This window comes from Xenopus laevis, chromosome 4L (genome assembly GCF_017654675.1).
Source record: "Xenopus laevis strain J_2021 chromosome 4L, Xenopus_laevis_v10.1, whole genome shotgun sequence".
NCBI lineage: Eukaryota > Metazoa > Chordata > Amphibia > Anura > Pipidae > Xenopus > Xenopus laevis.
Genome location: NC_054377.1, coordinates 137499078 through 137517217, shown reverse-complemented (window position 1 = coordinate 137517217; position 18140 = coordinate 137499078).

The window sequence follows — 18140 nt, the reverse complement described above, 5'->3', positions numbered from 1 at the left end:
CCCTAGAGCCCACAATCGGATCAGTCCAATATCGCCAACCTCAAGGTGGGCATATCGGGGAGAGATCTGCTTGTTTGCCAACATTGCCAAACAAGAGGCTCTCTCTGTTTATGGCCACTACACATGTATAGTTATTGCTACTTCTTATTACTCAGCTTTGTATCTATTCAGGCCCTCTCTTCATCTATTCATATCCCAGTCTCTTATTCAAATCAGTGCACAGTTACTAAGGTCATTTGGACACTAGAAACCGGGTTGCTGAAATGACAAACTGGAGAGCTGCTGAATAACAAGACAAATAACTCAAAAGCCACAAATAATAAAAAAATGAGGACCAATTGCAAATTGTCTCAGAATATCACTCTCTACATCATACTAAAAGTTAACTTAAAGGAGAACAACCCCTTTAAGAACTCACTCTTACTCCAAGATGTCAGTCCCTTTAATATTGTTGAATAGTTTCATTTTATGATCAAAAAGTCCCATCCCTCCTGTTCTTTATGGAGTGCCTTCTCCTGCCACCTACATTCTAACTGGCACATCTGTTTATAAGTGGGCCCTTTTAGACCTGCCTTCCAACAAAATAGTGCCAGGGATCCCCCACGTTCCTAAAAACATCAGTGCCAGTTGGCATTAATGAGCAAGCTTCTAAACCACGCAACATAACAGCACCAATAACACTGATGATTCTCCCCTCAGCAGGCGTACATATGGGCGTTGGAATGAGGATGGAAGAGATGAGTTCAGCAACTAAATCATTTGTGCCTTCATAGCTTTTATGGGTAGAGTGGTCCAGAGCCAGCTCGTTATAACAAATCACTTTCAGTGGATTAACAAAGTAGTGCTCCATACACAAAGAAATGCTTTCACAGGCCTATAGGTCTCTGAGTAAGGTTTATATAATACCCCTGTTATGAGCATGGGCTCCTCTGTGGAACCGAGTCGCTGACTAAAGGCGGACTCTTGTGAACGGGCCTATTCATCCGGCTCTCTGTTTAACAACACTGGTCCATTCCTGTAGCTGTGGAAAATGTGTCACTTTCAATGCTTGGTCAAACCAGGGTATGTTTTTTGTATTTTAGGTGTGTGTGTGTGTGAGAGAGCGTTTGTTTTCCTATGCCCATGGCTACAACCATTAATCACTGCCTTTTCCCATCTCCATCTCACTGCCTGTTGCCAAGACAACTGTCAACGTGGAGGGCCCAGTTGCTGACATCACAACGAGGGAGTGACGCATTGCCTAATTATAGATAATACATTGTGTGTGTGGCTGATGGAGCCAGTGAGATATGAAGCAAGGACATGGCAGTCGGATTCATGTGACTGCTCTCTCACTCTCTCTTTCGTCATTATGGAAGGAGGGAGTTATTACATAGGCTCTGGCCGATTCCACTCCTCAAATTCCTTCCATCGTGTAATCAGTCCTCCCTGCCCCTTCACATACATCGTCTACAGTAACTTTTTGTCATATCCCAGAATAGTCCTGGTGGGGTTGAGTCAGCCCCCCAGGTCATTACTTAATAATGCCCACGAGTCTCTGCTTAATGTTCTTAGTCTGCGCCAGAGGGGGGAAAAAACGTTGGTCATGTTTCATTTTTTTTAGCCTAAAATGATATTTATTATGGTTTTCCTAAGAAAACAAATCTGCAATTATTTGCTTAGACCCCAGCGCTGCCTCAGTCATCGTCGGTTACACTATGCCCGGCGGCTGATGGCAAATCGGCTAAGTGTTCTTAATCAGTTTGCACTGGGCTTCCATTAATAAGGTTTTGCATTGAGGTAGAACTTTCCATATAATTAATGGCAGCCGCCCACTGACAGCCTTAGGGCTATGACAAGGTACGTTTTGACTTCCAGATTCTCCTATCAGACTGAGCCGATACTTGGTATAGACTATGATATCTGCTCATCTGGCAAGTTCACCAAATGACTGGATATCTAGTATAAGTAATTCTAAAACAACTGGACTTGCTGAGTGCAAGTCCAGTTGTTTTAGAATTACTCACCGAATCCAGTTGTTTTAGAATTGCTTATACTAGATAGACCTAGGGTTGCCACCTTTTCGGGAAAAAAATACCGGCCTTCCTATATATTTATCTTTTTTCCCAATTAATAACATTGAGATCAACCATAATTTTTATTGGCCAGGCCGGTAAAATACCGGCTAGGTGGCAACCCTAGATAGACCTGAATGAATAAAAATCTTCATCCTCAAATGACTGGATCTTTACCTGATTTGCAACCAACTAGCTTGGCCAAATCGGGATGATTCAACCAGTTTGCCGAGGGTCAGGAGGGGCAGCTGTTACGGGCCTGTGTTTAGAGTGTTTTGCATGCTTGTGCCGTTTAGCACAAAGGCTTTTCTTTGCACCCTGCCCCCGGCTTGCAGGAGAGGATACAGGCCGCTTTTTTGCTCCCAAAATGGAGAGCAAAGAGCTTTGGTGAACAGACTATGCACTATCTGCTTTATTTGGGCACAGACTGGGGGTCCGGGGCCCACCAGGGTTGCTGTGTCAGGGCCCCCACACCCTCCAGCCATTGTGCCCCTCGCCCAGCCACCTGCCCCAGCCACAAACCCCACCTCTGCCAGCCCCCGAATCGCATGTACCTTTTTTCTTCTATACGCATCGTGATTGGGCCAATGGGCGAGGTCTGGGAGCAGCGCAGGGAGCGGGCCTGGGTTCCTGGGGGCCAACCAGGTTTTGTCCTGGTGTCCTGATTTCCCAGTCCGATCCTTGGCACAGAAGGTAGAGAGCAGCAATGGGCACAGGACACAAGCACCTTATAGACTCTGCTTTCTGCACCTCATGCCAGATTTTAAGTCCAGCAGAAGGGGCTTCATGCAATTGGCACCAGAAATGCCACAGACTCAAGTCTTCTGCATAGTATTGTGTCCATAGGATCAGCAAATAAGCCCTTCAGTACTAGGAACAAAGTGCACCATTGTGGGCACAAGGGAGCCATGTAATTAATACTTTCCATAGGCAACTGCTATGTACAGGGCACTCGTTTAAGTATCTTGGCCTTAGTGTAAGTCCTTAGTGTAAGTCCTACAATAGCTTTTTCAATGGCATAAAGCTACAGTGCATTTGGCAATATAACAGAACATTGAGCATGCAGGGGTCATATATCTTACAGAACGTTCTTGTACCAAGTATATGTAAATGATCCCTATAAGATTATTAAAGCCTTAGTAATCACCTTCTGGGTGCTGAATTGGAGCTAGTGCATGCCTACTGGGCATCTGGGATGATGAGTATGAGTTGTCCCAATAAAATGCTTCATTTGAGCAGGTGCTTTGCATGTTTAAAATATGGGTCGGGTTACCCGCAAAAAACTTGGATACACTGCGGGATGAGGGTAAGATTTTCAGATGTGGGTATAGATGCAAGTCAACGAGCCTCATCTATATTTCATCTTATATGTTATAATGTCTGTATTTTACTCCTTTTAAAATTTTACAAAACTTTTTTCTGTCTCCGCCTACTTTTGATGATGCCATTTCTGGTTTGCAGCAACAGCACTTCCTGTTTAATGGCGGTCAGCGGGTTGAGGATCGGATTGCGGATTAGGCAGTTGCGGACTGGGGTTGGGTAATATGTGGGTTTGGTCCAGGACGCGGGCTGCAACATTTTTTTCAGTCAATTTAACAGCCTCCAAGCATCACCATGTTTTAAAAAGAATATTTTACTTTTAATTTCTAATGTCCGGTTGATGCCAACTTTTCAGAAGACAAAGCATCATATTTTTTTTCTTTCTTGTCAATTCCTCATATTTACTGAGCTCTACGCGGTGTGCTGCTCGGAGTGTTCTGGCACTTCACGATTAAATGCATTAGAACATGGAGTTCCTTTGTTAAGTGTACAGTCACCGTGTTCTGGGGATACCAGTGTCCCTTGGATGCCAAGTACACCCACCCTCCTGCAAAGCTGTGCTGCAAATGCCAAGCCTGAAGTAAACAAAGTCACTGATTTATCATATTATTTTGTGCTCTGAATAAGCAGTTCCGTGCCCACGTATCGTACAGGCTTCTGGCGGGGCTGGAGAAATGGAGAAAAACAGGCTGAAAATCTTCTGTTCCTACAATAGTAACAATAACAGAAACCCCTTCCCGTGTTCTATTCATATCTGTCCCCTATCATTCCATCTCTCTGGGGGTTCCGCTGGCTATAAACAGTACAGGGGGAGTCATAACTAACTGGTTTGTCATTGTGTTTGTTTGCAAGAGATTGTGGCGGGATGATTCAATGACAACACAGATTTCTGGTGTTTTGGTTGAAGTTTGGTGGCTAGACATGTTGCTACAGACTTTGTACAGGTATGGGACCTGGTATCCAGAATCCATATTTTGAATCTTCCTACCTCAACTCTACTAGAAAATCATGTAAACATTAAAAAAAAAACTCAATAGGCTGGTTTTGCTTCCAATAAGGATTAGTTATATCTTAGTTTGGATCAAGTGCAATGTACTGTTTTATTATTACAGAGAATTAATAAAGTGGAGTCTATGCGTGACGGCCTTTCCGTAATTTGGAGCTTTCTGGTTTTTTGTTTTTTATACTTTGCTCCCTGTCGCTCAAAAAAACAGTTTTTCTTCAGATGTTTTGTAAAAGCACTGGTGGAAGATGTTCTCAAATAACATCTGAAGGCAGAGCCGGGCCAGGCCGGGCAGGTGCCCTAGGCAACCTGGCTAGTTGCCAAATTGGCGCTCGTGTGCATGCGCAAGTTGCCTCAATTAGACGGAACAGCGCATGTGTAATTAGACGGAAATACCAGCGACAGTCAGGGAAAGAGGGGACCGGAGATGGGGTAGGCAACAGAGAAGATACGTGCCTGGCAACCCCCAAGCTTTGCCCCCTAGGCACGTGCCTACTCTGCTTACCCCTAGTTCTGGTCCTGCCTGTAGGCCACAGACAGTCTCTCAATGATTGCAGCTATTAAAGTCTGTATACTGCCTACTGGTGACTTTGCTTTATCCCACAATGTTAAATTTTGACCAGGGCCATTTAGCAGAGGCACCACACATTATTCCTATTTGTATATGGGAAGTAGGAATGTCTAACCCAGTGTTCCCCAACCAACAACATGTTGCTCATCAACCCCTTGGATGTTGCTCCCAGTGGCCTCAAAGCAGGTGCTTATTTTCGAATTTGTGGATTGAACCAACCACAGCACATTATTGGTAGCCCAGGAACTTTTTTTATTCCATGATTGTGTAGCTCCTCAACATTTTTTTTACATTTGAATGTGGCTCATGAGTAAAAAAGGTTGGGGATCCCTGGTCTAACACCAACCTATGGTCCTTAAAGTGGACCTGTCACCCAGACACAAAAAGCTGTAAAATAAAAGTCCTTTTCAAATTAAACATGAAATCCAATTGCTATTTTTTTTATCAAAGCCTTCATAGCTGTTGTAAGCTCATTTAAAAACCTCTGCTGTCAATTAAATATTGTCTGCCACTAGGGTTGCCACCTTTTATAAAAAATGTTACCGGCTGCAGGGGGCGGGGCCTCAAAAGGGGCGGGATGTGATGTCAAAGGGGGTGGGCGTGACATCAAAGGGGGCGGGCCACGCGACGGAGACCCGCGGACGCTAGAAGAGGAAAATAAAAAAGGTAAGTTGCAGAGGATTGGGGGCAGGTCGAGGGCTCATTTTGATTGTATTACAAATTTACCGGCAGCTATATTGCCGGTAAATTTGTAATACTGGCCCCGGCCTTGGCAGGTATTTTACCGGCTAGGCCACTCCTCTAAGCCTTCGTTTTCCGAAAATCGCCCGAAGTTGCCTCACAAGGAAGCTTCGGGCGACTTTGGAAAACAAAATGCCGCGTGTGATTAGAGCCGGCGTTTTTTCATTTTAGCCTGCGCAGAGTCAGGGAAGGCATTTGGGGAGATTGGTCGCCGCAAAAACAAAGCGATTAGTTGCCAGGTGACCAAATCTCCCCAAACGCCCAGTGTGGCCTGACCCTTAAGCATACTAAAAGTTAACTGAAAGGTGAACCACCCCTTTAACTTTATTGAGACAATTTAATGATTATTCATCTAGTGCTGTTTATTGCAATAGATCTGAAGTAACGGTTCTACATTGCAAAAAATTGCAGCATTAATAGGCAAAGAGAAGTAGTCAGTTTTAATGAACTTTAGTAAATATACAGTGTCTCCCTCTTTACAAATATACATTATATATGTATTTATTTATCGCATTGTTTATTTCTCTTGTCTGTACAGATATGGGGACCTGTTATCCATAATGATCGGGATCTGGGGTTTTCCATAATTTGGATCTTTATACCTTAAGTCTACTAGAAAATCATGTAAACATGAAATAAACCCAATAGGCTGATTTTGCTTCCAATAAGGATTAATCTTAGTTGGGATCAAGTACAAGGTACAGGTATGGGACCTGATATCCCGAATCCCCAGGACCTGAGGTTTTCCAGATAACTTTCTGTAATCTGAAACTTCATACCTTAAGTCTACTAAAAAATCATTTAAACATGAAATAAAGCCAATAGGCTGGTTTTGCTTCCAATAAGAAGTACAAAGTGCATTTTTATTATTACAGAGAAAAAGGAAATCATTTTTTAAAATGTATTTATTATTTGTATAAAATGAAGTCATTGGGAGACGGCCTTTCCGTCATTCGGAATAACGGGTTTCCAGATAACGGATCCCATACCTGTACTTTTTTTTATTACAGAGAAAAAGGAAATCATTTTTAAAAATATGGATTATTTGGATAAAATGGAGTCTGTGGAAGATGGAAAGTAATTTGGAGATTTCTGGATAACGGGTTTCCAGATAACAGAGTGCAGGTATATGTATACATAGCTGTGATTAGTGTATTGTAATATATGGGCGCTGTTTAGTAATTCCTCCCCAGCGCCTGCAGACAGGTATAATTAAGAGAATTAATTAGGAGCAGTGCTGTGCTGCCTGCGTCATTTTCCTATCCAGGACTCTGGGAATTCAAACAAAGGTTGGAGTGTGTACACTGGGAATCCACAATCCAGTTTTCCTTTCAATGTAACCTTTTGTCTGAATAATTATGTCTGTGAGTCACAAGCCTTCAGTAATGAAAGGCAAACACTTGAAGTGTTTGTTTGTGCAGAGAAGGGTCCGGGAGTAGAGGGGAAGGTCCTGTTTGAGTATAGGAACCTCTCACCCCAGGCAACAGGCACAGTTAGGTTAGCCATGGTGGAAAGGCATTCGCTACTGACTAGTGCTCATTCATTAACTGCCCGCGGTATTTGCTCGTTTCTAAGCCCTGTGCATTAATTGGCTTATTATGAGGCTTATAAAGCAGCGGCACTGTCCATAGCACATGTTAACAGGAAGGATGGTCTGTTGCTGCAAGTGGTGGCAACACTTTTATTCCCATTTAATTCCCATAATTCCATTGGAAGTAACAGATATATTTCATGTATGGATCCATAATCAGGAAACCCATTATCCAGAAGGCTCCAGATTAAAAGATGGCCATGTCCCATAGACTCCATTTTATCCAAATAATCCAAATTTTTTAAAATAATTTCCTTTTTCTCTGTTATAATAAAACAGTACTTTGTACTTGAGCCAAACAAAGATATAATTAATCCTAATCGGAGGCAAAACCAGCCAATTTAATGTTTACATGATTTTTATGGATATCGGGTTTCCGGATAAATGGAACCCATACCTGTACATACATTGGAACATGCAAATTAGCATTTGGATTGGGTTCAATCTTTTTGCCATTTGATTGATTTCAGCCCAATTCAAAAATATTTCACTTGGTATATTCCTATTGTAAAGAAACAAAACCACAGGATAAGTATATACATACAGGAACTCCAAGGAGGGGGGAATTATTTCTTATTTCAGGGACTAGGCAATAATTATCGCTGCTGACATCACTTAGCACTTAGGGCAAAGACACACGGTCAGATTCGGGGAGATTAGTCGCCCAGCGACAAATCTCCTCTTCTTCAGGGCAACTAATCTCTCCGAACTGCCTTCCCGCCGGCTAGAATGTAAATGGCACTTGGAGCTCTTCGTTTTCCGAAGTCGCCCCAAAGTTTCCTCGTGAGGCGACTTCGGAAAACAAAGCACTCCGAGTGCCATCCCACCGGCTATTTACATTCTAGCCGGCAGGAAGGCAGTTTGGGGAAATTAGTCGCCCCGAACAAGAGGAGATTTGTCGCCAGTCGACTAAACGCCCGAATATGACCGTGTGTCGAAAAAGCTTGAATTATGGAAAGGCTGTCTTCTATAGACTCTATTTTATCCAAATAATTTCCTTTTTCTCTGTAATTATAAAACAGTAACTTGTACTTGATCCCAACTAAAATTATTAAATTATTAATAATTAATCCTTATTGTTAGCAAAACCAGCCTATTGGGTTAAATGATTTTCTAGTAGACTTAAGGTATGAAGTGGTTCTCTGGTCTTAATCAATGCTGGAAGATCTTTTCTCTGGAGGACATAGGTACAGGACACCCCCGCCTTAAGAATGACTCGGGGTAGTATTCTGACTTCTAGAGAATCCCTGCTCCAACACTGAGCAAATGCTAAGAATTTTGCATGTTTCTTCAATGCATACCACATCAGGATGATTTATGGCACCAAGCTGAGGTGCTAAAGCAGAGAAACCAGATCTTACCACTGTGGCAACTCTTTCCCCTGGTGTCTTTTCCCCAATAAAAGCACTTTGCAGTCGTAGTTACTGCCTTGGATTTGTCCTGCTTTCTACTATAATACTGACTTTCCCTGGTGTCATTTCCTTTATCTCATTGTATCAGCAACATTTAAGAGTGTCAGCTCTGTGTACAACTGTGTAGAAGTAATGAAATTGTTGACATTAGGTTAGAGGCAAGGAAATGTCTGAAGGCATATAGAGAGATAATTCACAGTAGGACTAAAAGGTTCTACACCCCAGGCATATATATCTGTGGGCCTGTACACGCATGTGATCAATTTGATCAATAAAAGTCATTTGTGTTTAATTAGCAACTTTCAACTCTACTGCTAAATTGTTTCTGGAGGGTGCTTCTTATTATATGGCTCCCCAAACAAGCTTGCGTGCTTCAATAGTCCACGATGGGCACGCAAGCATGCTGTATGTTTAAAGTCCAAGAGGTCAACCTCAGCTTGGTGCATCATAAAGCATTGAAATGGCCGATCTGGAAGTACAAGCCTAATGAATACTGCTGTAGGCAGAAGATCACAAATTAAGGGCAAACAAAAGGTTCCTGAGCCATCTGTTTGCAGTCTGTCCAAAACAACTTATTTACCCCAGAGATGAGTGAAAATGAATTGCAGATTCAACTCAAGTAAGTCACAAGGTCTTAAATTGATTCGGAATATGGGCAAAAAATTGCTAGATATTGCTTATATTTGGTCAGATAGTTTGCTCAGTTTTAACCATACTGTCCAACATCTGGGCATGTGTTCTAGGTCGGCAGTGAGTTTCAACAGCCCATCTGCGATCATTTGTGAGCTTCATTTTGTTCTTTTGGCTTGATCAATTTGTCCACTCTGACTTCCTGAAGTTCTGATCATTAGAGCTGAGCTTAAAAGAAGGCCAATGGTGGCGTGAATCATTGTCGTTCATCGGAGGTCAAAGCCATGCTGTTATGATAAAGGCTTTTTAATGTCCTATTGTTTGGTCCTATTGTGCTGTTCATCGATTTTCTGCATTAGAGAGGACACCCAAACAATAGGAACAGTGTAGGATAGCCATAGACATACATGCTCACTCATATGATTGTCCCACAGGCCATTAAGTCAAATACCATGGAGGATCAGACATTTCGCCATTGGCTAAAGACCCAATAGACATTATAGTGATGATCTTGGGCCAACCAAATTTCCCAGCCAAAGTTTGATGTCATTGTTCAGTGGCCTTAAGCTGGCCATAGATGCAAAGATCCGATCGTACGAATCATCGTACGATCGGACTTTCCCATCTCCCGACCTGCCACTAACCATTCAGATCAAAGTCTTACCAGTCAGATTAGTTAAAGAACAGATCAGCAATGTTCTGCCTCTGACAGCAATCGTACGATATCTATGTCCAACCAAAGCTAGTGACAGTCTCCCACTGAAAATCGTACGATCGGCAATACATGCAGAGATATTATCGGCAGCCGATAGAAATTTTCTAACCTGTCCGATCGACCAAAGGACCGATCTCCGCCGGACGAAAAATGTCGGGACTCTCCACACACGGTTCGAAAATCGTACGAATCCTCGATTCGTACGATCAGATCTTTGCGTCTATGGCCAGCTTTAGACTGATGACCTGTCATTTGAGACAAAATGATTTGTGAAACTGGAAGATGCAAGAGAACTGTGCTTTTCCGTTTTATTATTTGTCCTCAAAATAGGTACATTCTTAGCCTTTGAAGAGTTCCTAATGACAACATTACAGAGATGAGCCGGCAACCCTCCTCTTATACATGGCAGCTGTGCTGTCTGTATTCTTGTCCTCTTACTTAGAAGCCTAAACAACCCACCAGTCCACAAACCATGAATCAGACCTTGCTCTTTGTTCCATAATAACCACGAAGGACTGGGAAAACATTACACCCCACTGATTGTTTCTTTATGTCTAATTGTTACTAATCCTCCTGTGCGACTCCTCCTTAGTTATTTATCACTTGACCACCAGGCTAACTTACCAACGGCCATAAAGTCACACAGTAGCCTGTAAAGCACACTATCAATTTTTATGGCATCTGTAGAGCTACCAGGATGAGGATGAAGCTATACATTTCCTTTGTTTTACATGATTATTTCACTGTACATGAGGCGACTGCAAAAAAAAACTGTTTTTATTCCATTGCTTTTCTCTCAAATTCCAGAACAGCAGGAACACACTGTGTGGTTTCTGATCCTCCCGATCCCTCAGTACTGAGGATGATTCATCCACACAACCCAAATACTCCTTGCTAAAATTCTTTCTCAATGAATCTTCGGGTCTTGAACTTGTTCTAAAATCCCCTCTAATCCCCATTTGCTTTGTTACAAGTCTGGTAATTCAGTGGCTAAGGTACTGGGATGGAGCCTGGCCCTTTACATATAGGCTTTAACTCTGTGTCACCTCTGTGAGATTTTGCAAGTCTCCCTAAAATAGACTAAGATTTATGAGGCAGACAGTAACTAAATGTCACATATAAGTAAAGCCTAACTCGCTCTTTGGCAATTTAATGCATCCGAACAGCTGCAAAGTGATGGAAACCTCACAACTGCCCATATACATGGACTGGTTAATGTTCCAATTATGTAAAGTAAAGAGGAATGGTTTTTTTCTTAGCCCTATTCGCCCACCTACATTTCAATATGGACAGTCATAAAGTATAGTCAAAATCGACCACCAGGCTAACTTACAAACATAACTGTTTTTATTCTATTGCTTTTCTCTCAAGAAGTCAACAGAGTTTGACCCCTATCTCCCAGTGTGGCTTGTATGAGGCAGGGGACTAGTGGCGGTTGCAAAAAGCCTTTACTATTCATGGTCTAACTAGCTTCAAAGTAAATGGCTTTCTTGCCATCATAAAGGGTAACTTTTACAATATATAATCCAGAGGAGGCAATACCTAACCTTAGCCTCTACGCTTCAGGGAAGGTTTCCACTAGATGTTCAAATGTTGTTGCTGGGTTTTTTCTTCCATTTGGCTACAAGAGCATTATTGAGGTTGGACAGTGATGTTGGGGAATTCGGTCTTGCTTGTAGTAACCATTACAATCCATCTCACAGGGGTTCAGTTTGGTTTGAGGCCGCTTTGTGCATGGGGATATTACTGAACTGATACAGGGAAGAGATTTCCACCAAGGGAGAAGCATGGAACTGCCATGTCATTGAGGTTTGCTTTTAATGGAACCAAAGATCCTAGCCTTAATCATGGATAACAACCCCAGAACATTATGCTTCCGCCATCAATCTTTCCCCTTAGCATTACACATTTAGGAAGGTAGAGTTCTCCTGGCATCTGCAAAACCCAGACTTTTCCACCAGGCTGGAGTGATAAATGACATTTTATCATCTTGAACTGCTCCAGAGTCCAAATGTGGTGACCTTACAACCACTCCAGCCAATTCTTGACATTGATCATGGTAATTTTACACATCTTAACCATAAAATCCCCATGGTGCCAGCGACTATTCTTGCCCTGACGATGCTTCCGGAGACAGTTTGGAACTCAGTGTTCCTGCTAAGGACATTTTAAACAGCGTGTCTGGATACTTTCAGCCAAAAATGTGTCTGGATACTTTTGGGATTATAATGCACCTTGGTTTTTCAGTGTCTTCTGTCGGTTTGTGATTAACTATGTCGTTAAGTATTTTTCTTAGAAAGTTGGGATAATGAACTTAGGAAAACAAAGCTCCATGATGCAATCTGGAAAATAAGTGATTTATCTGTTGTAATCAAAACTAGACTACCAGTTTTTATGAGTGCATCTGTTAACATGATGTCTGTTGCTGTTAATAGAAGCTTTACTTGGTCCATGCCCAAAACCACACTTACTCATAAGCATCACACACCATTTATTTGGTAATCACTAAGAATTTCCCTTGTGTAAATAGGCTTCTTGATTCGAGGATGTCAGGGGCAGATAAAGAATACTCTGGGCCCTGAGCATTCTCGATAGCTTCTGATATTCATCAACCTCAGCCCAACTTTATTTTTACAATTCTCTCAGGAAAAACCTATGATGGGTCACTGGGAATCGAGTCCATCTTTGATAATTCTGCCCTGTCTGTCCCTATACAACAGTATACACTTACGAAAGGGAAGACACAGAGCATGTGTAATAAGCATTGGCTAGAACAGTGATCCCCAACCAGTAGCTCGTAAGCAACATGTTGCTCTCCAACCCCTTGGATGTTGCTCCCAGTGGCCTTAAAGCAGGTGCTTATTTTTGAATTCCAGGCTTGGAGGCAAGTTTTGGTTGCATAAAAACCAGGTGTACTGCCAAACAGAGCCTCAATGTAGGTTGACAATCCACATACGGGCTACTAAATGGCCAATCACAGCACTTATTTGGCACCCCAGGAACATTTTTCATGCTAGTGTTGCTCACGGGTTCTAAAGGTTGGGGATCCTTGGGCTAGAAGGTCGGAATTTCACACTAGAGGACTGTAGTGATCTCTAACTTCACTCTTCTAAATATATATTGATATATATACCCCTAAGTTTACTAGTGGCAGCTACTTGTTGTGGCTACAAAATGCCAAAAAAATACCATGCCATAGACAATACTGAGAATTGCCTCTGCTAAAACACACGTAGGGGCAGATTTATCAAGGGTCAAATAAGGAATTCTAATTTTCAAATAATTATTTTGGTCAAAACTCACAAAATCGAATTGGGAATAATCAAAACTCGATTAGAATTCAAATTCGAGATTTAGCAAACCTTTACCCTGGGAATAATTAGTTCATGTATAAGTCAATGGGAGAGGCCCAGTGACCATTTAAAGATATTAACAGCCTTCCTGACATTCGAATTTTTTTCGGAGGAAAAACTTGATTCAAGTTTAATCTAATTCGATTAGAATTCCATTTGAGTTTACGAGTCGTAATATTTGTTCAAGTTTTAGACGTTCAAAATCTTTCTTAAATGACCTCCCAATCGAATTTTGAGTATATTCAAATTTAAGAAAAGTAAAAAAAAAATCTAATTAATTCAAAATTCGACCTTTGATAAATGGGCCTCCCAGTATCTTAGCAAAGCCAATTATAAGTATAGTCTATTTTGCAGCTAAGACAAGTAGCTGTTACTAGTAGTACTAGTAGCTCTGTGTGTCTTCTCCTTAAAGGGCAAGGAAACCCAAATTCTACCTGTAGAGCGTCCCCTTTCTGTTCTTTGCAGTATAAGCAGTTTTTATGCTGTGACAAGTAGGAATGACGTTTGGGTTGACCTGAAACCTGCGGGGACCACCGGTTTACCACCATTTGAGCAGGTTCAGGTTGAAATTTGGGTGACCATTGTGGGTTAAGGTGGGGGAAGTATCCACCTCTACTTCTGAAGGTTCCATGCCTTGGAACTAGAGGACGCGCACAGAAGTACAGAGTACAGAGCAAGAAGACATGGGTACCTGTTGGTTGTGAGTCCTACAATGGCAATATTTTGCAGGTTTGGGTTGGGTGTGGGTTAAGGTTTTGCAGGGTTCTTCTTGACCCACAAGAGGACAAAGCTCACACACAAAGCCCTAAAACAGCTCTATATTACTGCACTTGTATGTCCCCACAATTTGTGTTCTAACAGACAATCCTCCCAGGATAACGTTGATCTGCACCAGGTACCAAATATTAAGCTATTTATATTACATTGCATTTCCTACTCCTGTTTCCTTGTTCATTTCAAGCACATTCATCTGGATGCTTATGTTACGGCTATAAACCACCGACGGACTGAACATAATGAATTAGGATCTATTCGTGTTCACTAAAGGAAAATGTGATGGAGATTTTCCATAAACAGCGCCTTATGCCAGAGCCTGTGGAACTGCAAGACAATGCCGGCAACAAAGGAGTTCCAGTGGAATGGATTTATTGTGCAGCCATGAGGCAGTGCTTTGATTTTAATGCTCCTAGATCACTTCTTAGTTTAGCAACTTAGCAACCTGCTTGCCGACAGCAAGTATCTCATTCCCAAAATTTAGGGAGCTCTAAAAAGATGTTACTGTGGGGTCAGTAACAATTATGGGAAGACTCAACCATGAATAACTGTTGTATTAGCTTAGGGGCCACAATATAAATGCATGGATTTCTTTCCACCAAATCAAACTGATCTGTTTGTTTGGTCCCTGGGGCACCGATTGTGGGCAAGCAAAGGACTGATTCTATGGCCCAGTGCAGCCTTCCCAAAAGATATCTAACCAAGCCCCACTTATATAGCAATAAGTTTGGCATGATTTTTGCCGCATACATGGTCCAGTAAGCTGCCACCTTGGTTCAGGAACGACCAATATAGACTTGCATGGTCAGCTTAAGGAAATGTCTTATGGTGTCGTATCCTTAAAATGTATATAAATAAACTACAATTCAGTAATATATGTGTCCACATTTATATATGTACACACAGACACACACTAAAAAATGCTAATATATATATACATATATATATATATATATATATATATATATATATATATATATATATATATATATATATATATACACGCTACAGTACGTTTTCCTCCGTTAGCTCCCTATGTCCGCTCTCCCTTACAGATGATTTATGGCTGGAACTGCAACCAGCTGGCTGGGCATCTGCTGCCTAGAAATCCAATCCTACATAGACAAGATCTGATAACACTTCAGCTGTATTCTGGGCTCGAGTCGGGTTCTGACTTGGCACGTGCCCTAGATAGATTTTAAACCATATTGGTTATGGCATGGATTTACACAATATCCACAATACACCTGCTAATAGTGCTAGCTTGATGAACTGGGACTTTTTAAACTGCCACATTTTTTGCATTCATCAACACCAAAATGCCCTTTTCAGTTCCTTAAAGAGGTGGTTCACTTTTAAGATAACTTTTAGTATGTTATAGAATGGCTAATACTAAGTCATTTTTTGATTTTTTCTTTAATCATTTGCCTTCTTCTTCTTTCCAGGCTACAAATGTATTGTTATTGCTGCTCCTCTTCCTATCCAGGCCTCTCCTATTCATATTCCAGTCTCTTATTTTTACCAATGCTAGTTGTTAGGGTAATTTGGACCCTAGCAACCAATTTACAGAATTTGCAAACTGTAGAGCTGCTGAATAAAAAGCTAAATAACTCAAAAAAACGCAAATAAAAAATGAAAACCAGTTGCAAATTGTATCAGAATTACTCTCTGGAGCTATCCTCTAAAAAATGGCAGTCTTCATATTTTTGTTTGTAGGGTAAGATTCCAGGTAGGAGATAAAACTCTAAGGTGCTCATAAATATTGACTTTATACCATGAAGTACCTGAAAATATGGATCAACTGACAAAACCACAGACCCATATATGTATCTATTGAGGAATTACAAGGTGGAATACATAGTAACTTCTGTATCCCTCTTGCAGTTAACTAGTTCAGGTACTGTAGTAATTCGTCAATTAAAACTCAACTTTTATTAGTCTCACTAAAAAGATCACGCTACAACAACACATCATTGGGGATCCTCCTCAATGAAGCTGGACCATGTCCATAAAAATACATACAACTTAAAAACACATAGGATGGACAAGTAGGGAAATAGTGAGCTGATATACATTCAGCCACTATCTATACAAGTGTAGTCAATGATAGGGTATATATAGATATAGTTGAGTTTTAATTGACGAATTACTACAGCACCTGAACTAGTTAACTAGAGGACTGCAAGAGGGATACAGGAGTTACTATGTATTCCACCTTTTATTTCCTCAATAGATACATATATTTGTTAAATTTATTAACTTGCGGGTGCACTGCTACTTTGTATCAATTTTTTGCTACTCTATAAGTAAAAAACCACAGACCCACCAGAATTTTAAGACGGGATACAAAGGGGGCCGATGGGACAGTTTTGCAGGAACAGTGGGGTCATTGCCAGGCCCGGACTGGCAATCTGTGAGTTCTGGCAAATGCCAGAGGGGCTGCTGTATCCATATCACTGGTTGCCATTGATTTCTTTCCTTAACAGGCTGGTATGTAGATTGAGGTAAGTAACTCTGCTGGCTTTGTGCCTATTGCTGGACATACATGGAAAGATTTGGTCAGACAGTTTAGCTATAAGGTTTAACCATGCTTTCATGCATACCAGCAGCCAGGTCGGTGGCACTTCAACAGATAATCCTGCAGTCTTGTCACATTACTGATGAACTGAAGAATAAACAAAGCAATAGAAAGTGGCCACACACACACGTAAGGTGGCTCCACGTATTCCCCATTAGGCTTGGACATGTACCCTCCTGGAACTGGCACAGGGGACCCCTGGGAGAACAGAAGATGGATAACATCTTGGCATATCTCTTCCCAGTGGCTTTTCTTATCCTTTCAATCAGGGGTCCCCAACCTTTATTAACCTTGATTCAAATGTAAAAAGAGTTGGGGAACAACTCAAGCATAAAAAAAATCCCTGGGGGTGCCAAATAAGGGCTGTGATTGGGTATTTTGTAGCCCCTAAGTGGACTGGCAGCCTACATGAGAGACTGTTTAGCAGTACATCTGCTTTTTATTCCATTAAAACTTGCCTCCAAGGCCAGAATTGAAAAATAAGCACCTGCTTTGAGGCCACTGAGAGAAACTTCGAAGTAACATGTTGCTCGCGAGCCCCTGGTTGGGGATCACTGCTTTAAATGAATGATCACAATAGATATCACTCAAACAACGCTCGAAGGAATTTCCCCACGTGAGCCTCCATACTTGCTGTGATTCTTTCCTCATCTGCTAGCTCATATAACTCTTGCATTTGTCTGATGTATGAGTTTCTAAGTCCAACTGTGCCTTTCCTTTAACCTTCGACCAAGCATCAGAAAACGAAACCCAAAAGAAATCTCTTTACAAAAAATAAAGTATTCAACAGGATGCCAATGAAAAATAAAAACAGCAAGGCCGAATTTTATATGAAGTTTCACAGAAATCCTCTGAAGGTGAGAATGATAAACCTTCTATAACTGCTCTTATCCCTGCCCTGTAAGGTAATTCTCATGCTAAGCATTCAATTTACTGCAATATAAATGGATGGTAAAGATCCGATTTAATAGCAGGTTATAAAAATACCTAAAAGTCTTTTTAGCATTTTTATAACTTGCAGCAGAAACAACAAGGCTGAATCTCGTCTTTAAACAGCAAACCTTTAGTGCATTTAGAGATCTCTGCAGTATTAAAGTATGAATTTTGAAGGGTAGGTTGGAGATCTTAAATGGATAGAGCTATGGGATCCGTATCCGGAAACCTATTATCTAGAAAGTTTGGTATGAGAGTAAGGCAATCTCCCATAATCAAATAATTAGGGATGAACCACTATTTTTGATTCGGCCGAACCCCCGAATCCTTCTCGAAAGATTTGTCCGAATACCACACCGAATCCAAATCCTAATTTGCATATGGAAGGAGAAAATATTTTTTACTTGCTTGTTTTGTGACAAAAAGTCATGCAATCTCCCTCCCTGTCCCTAATTTGCATATGCA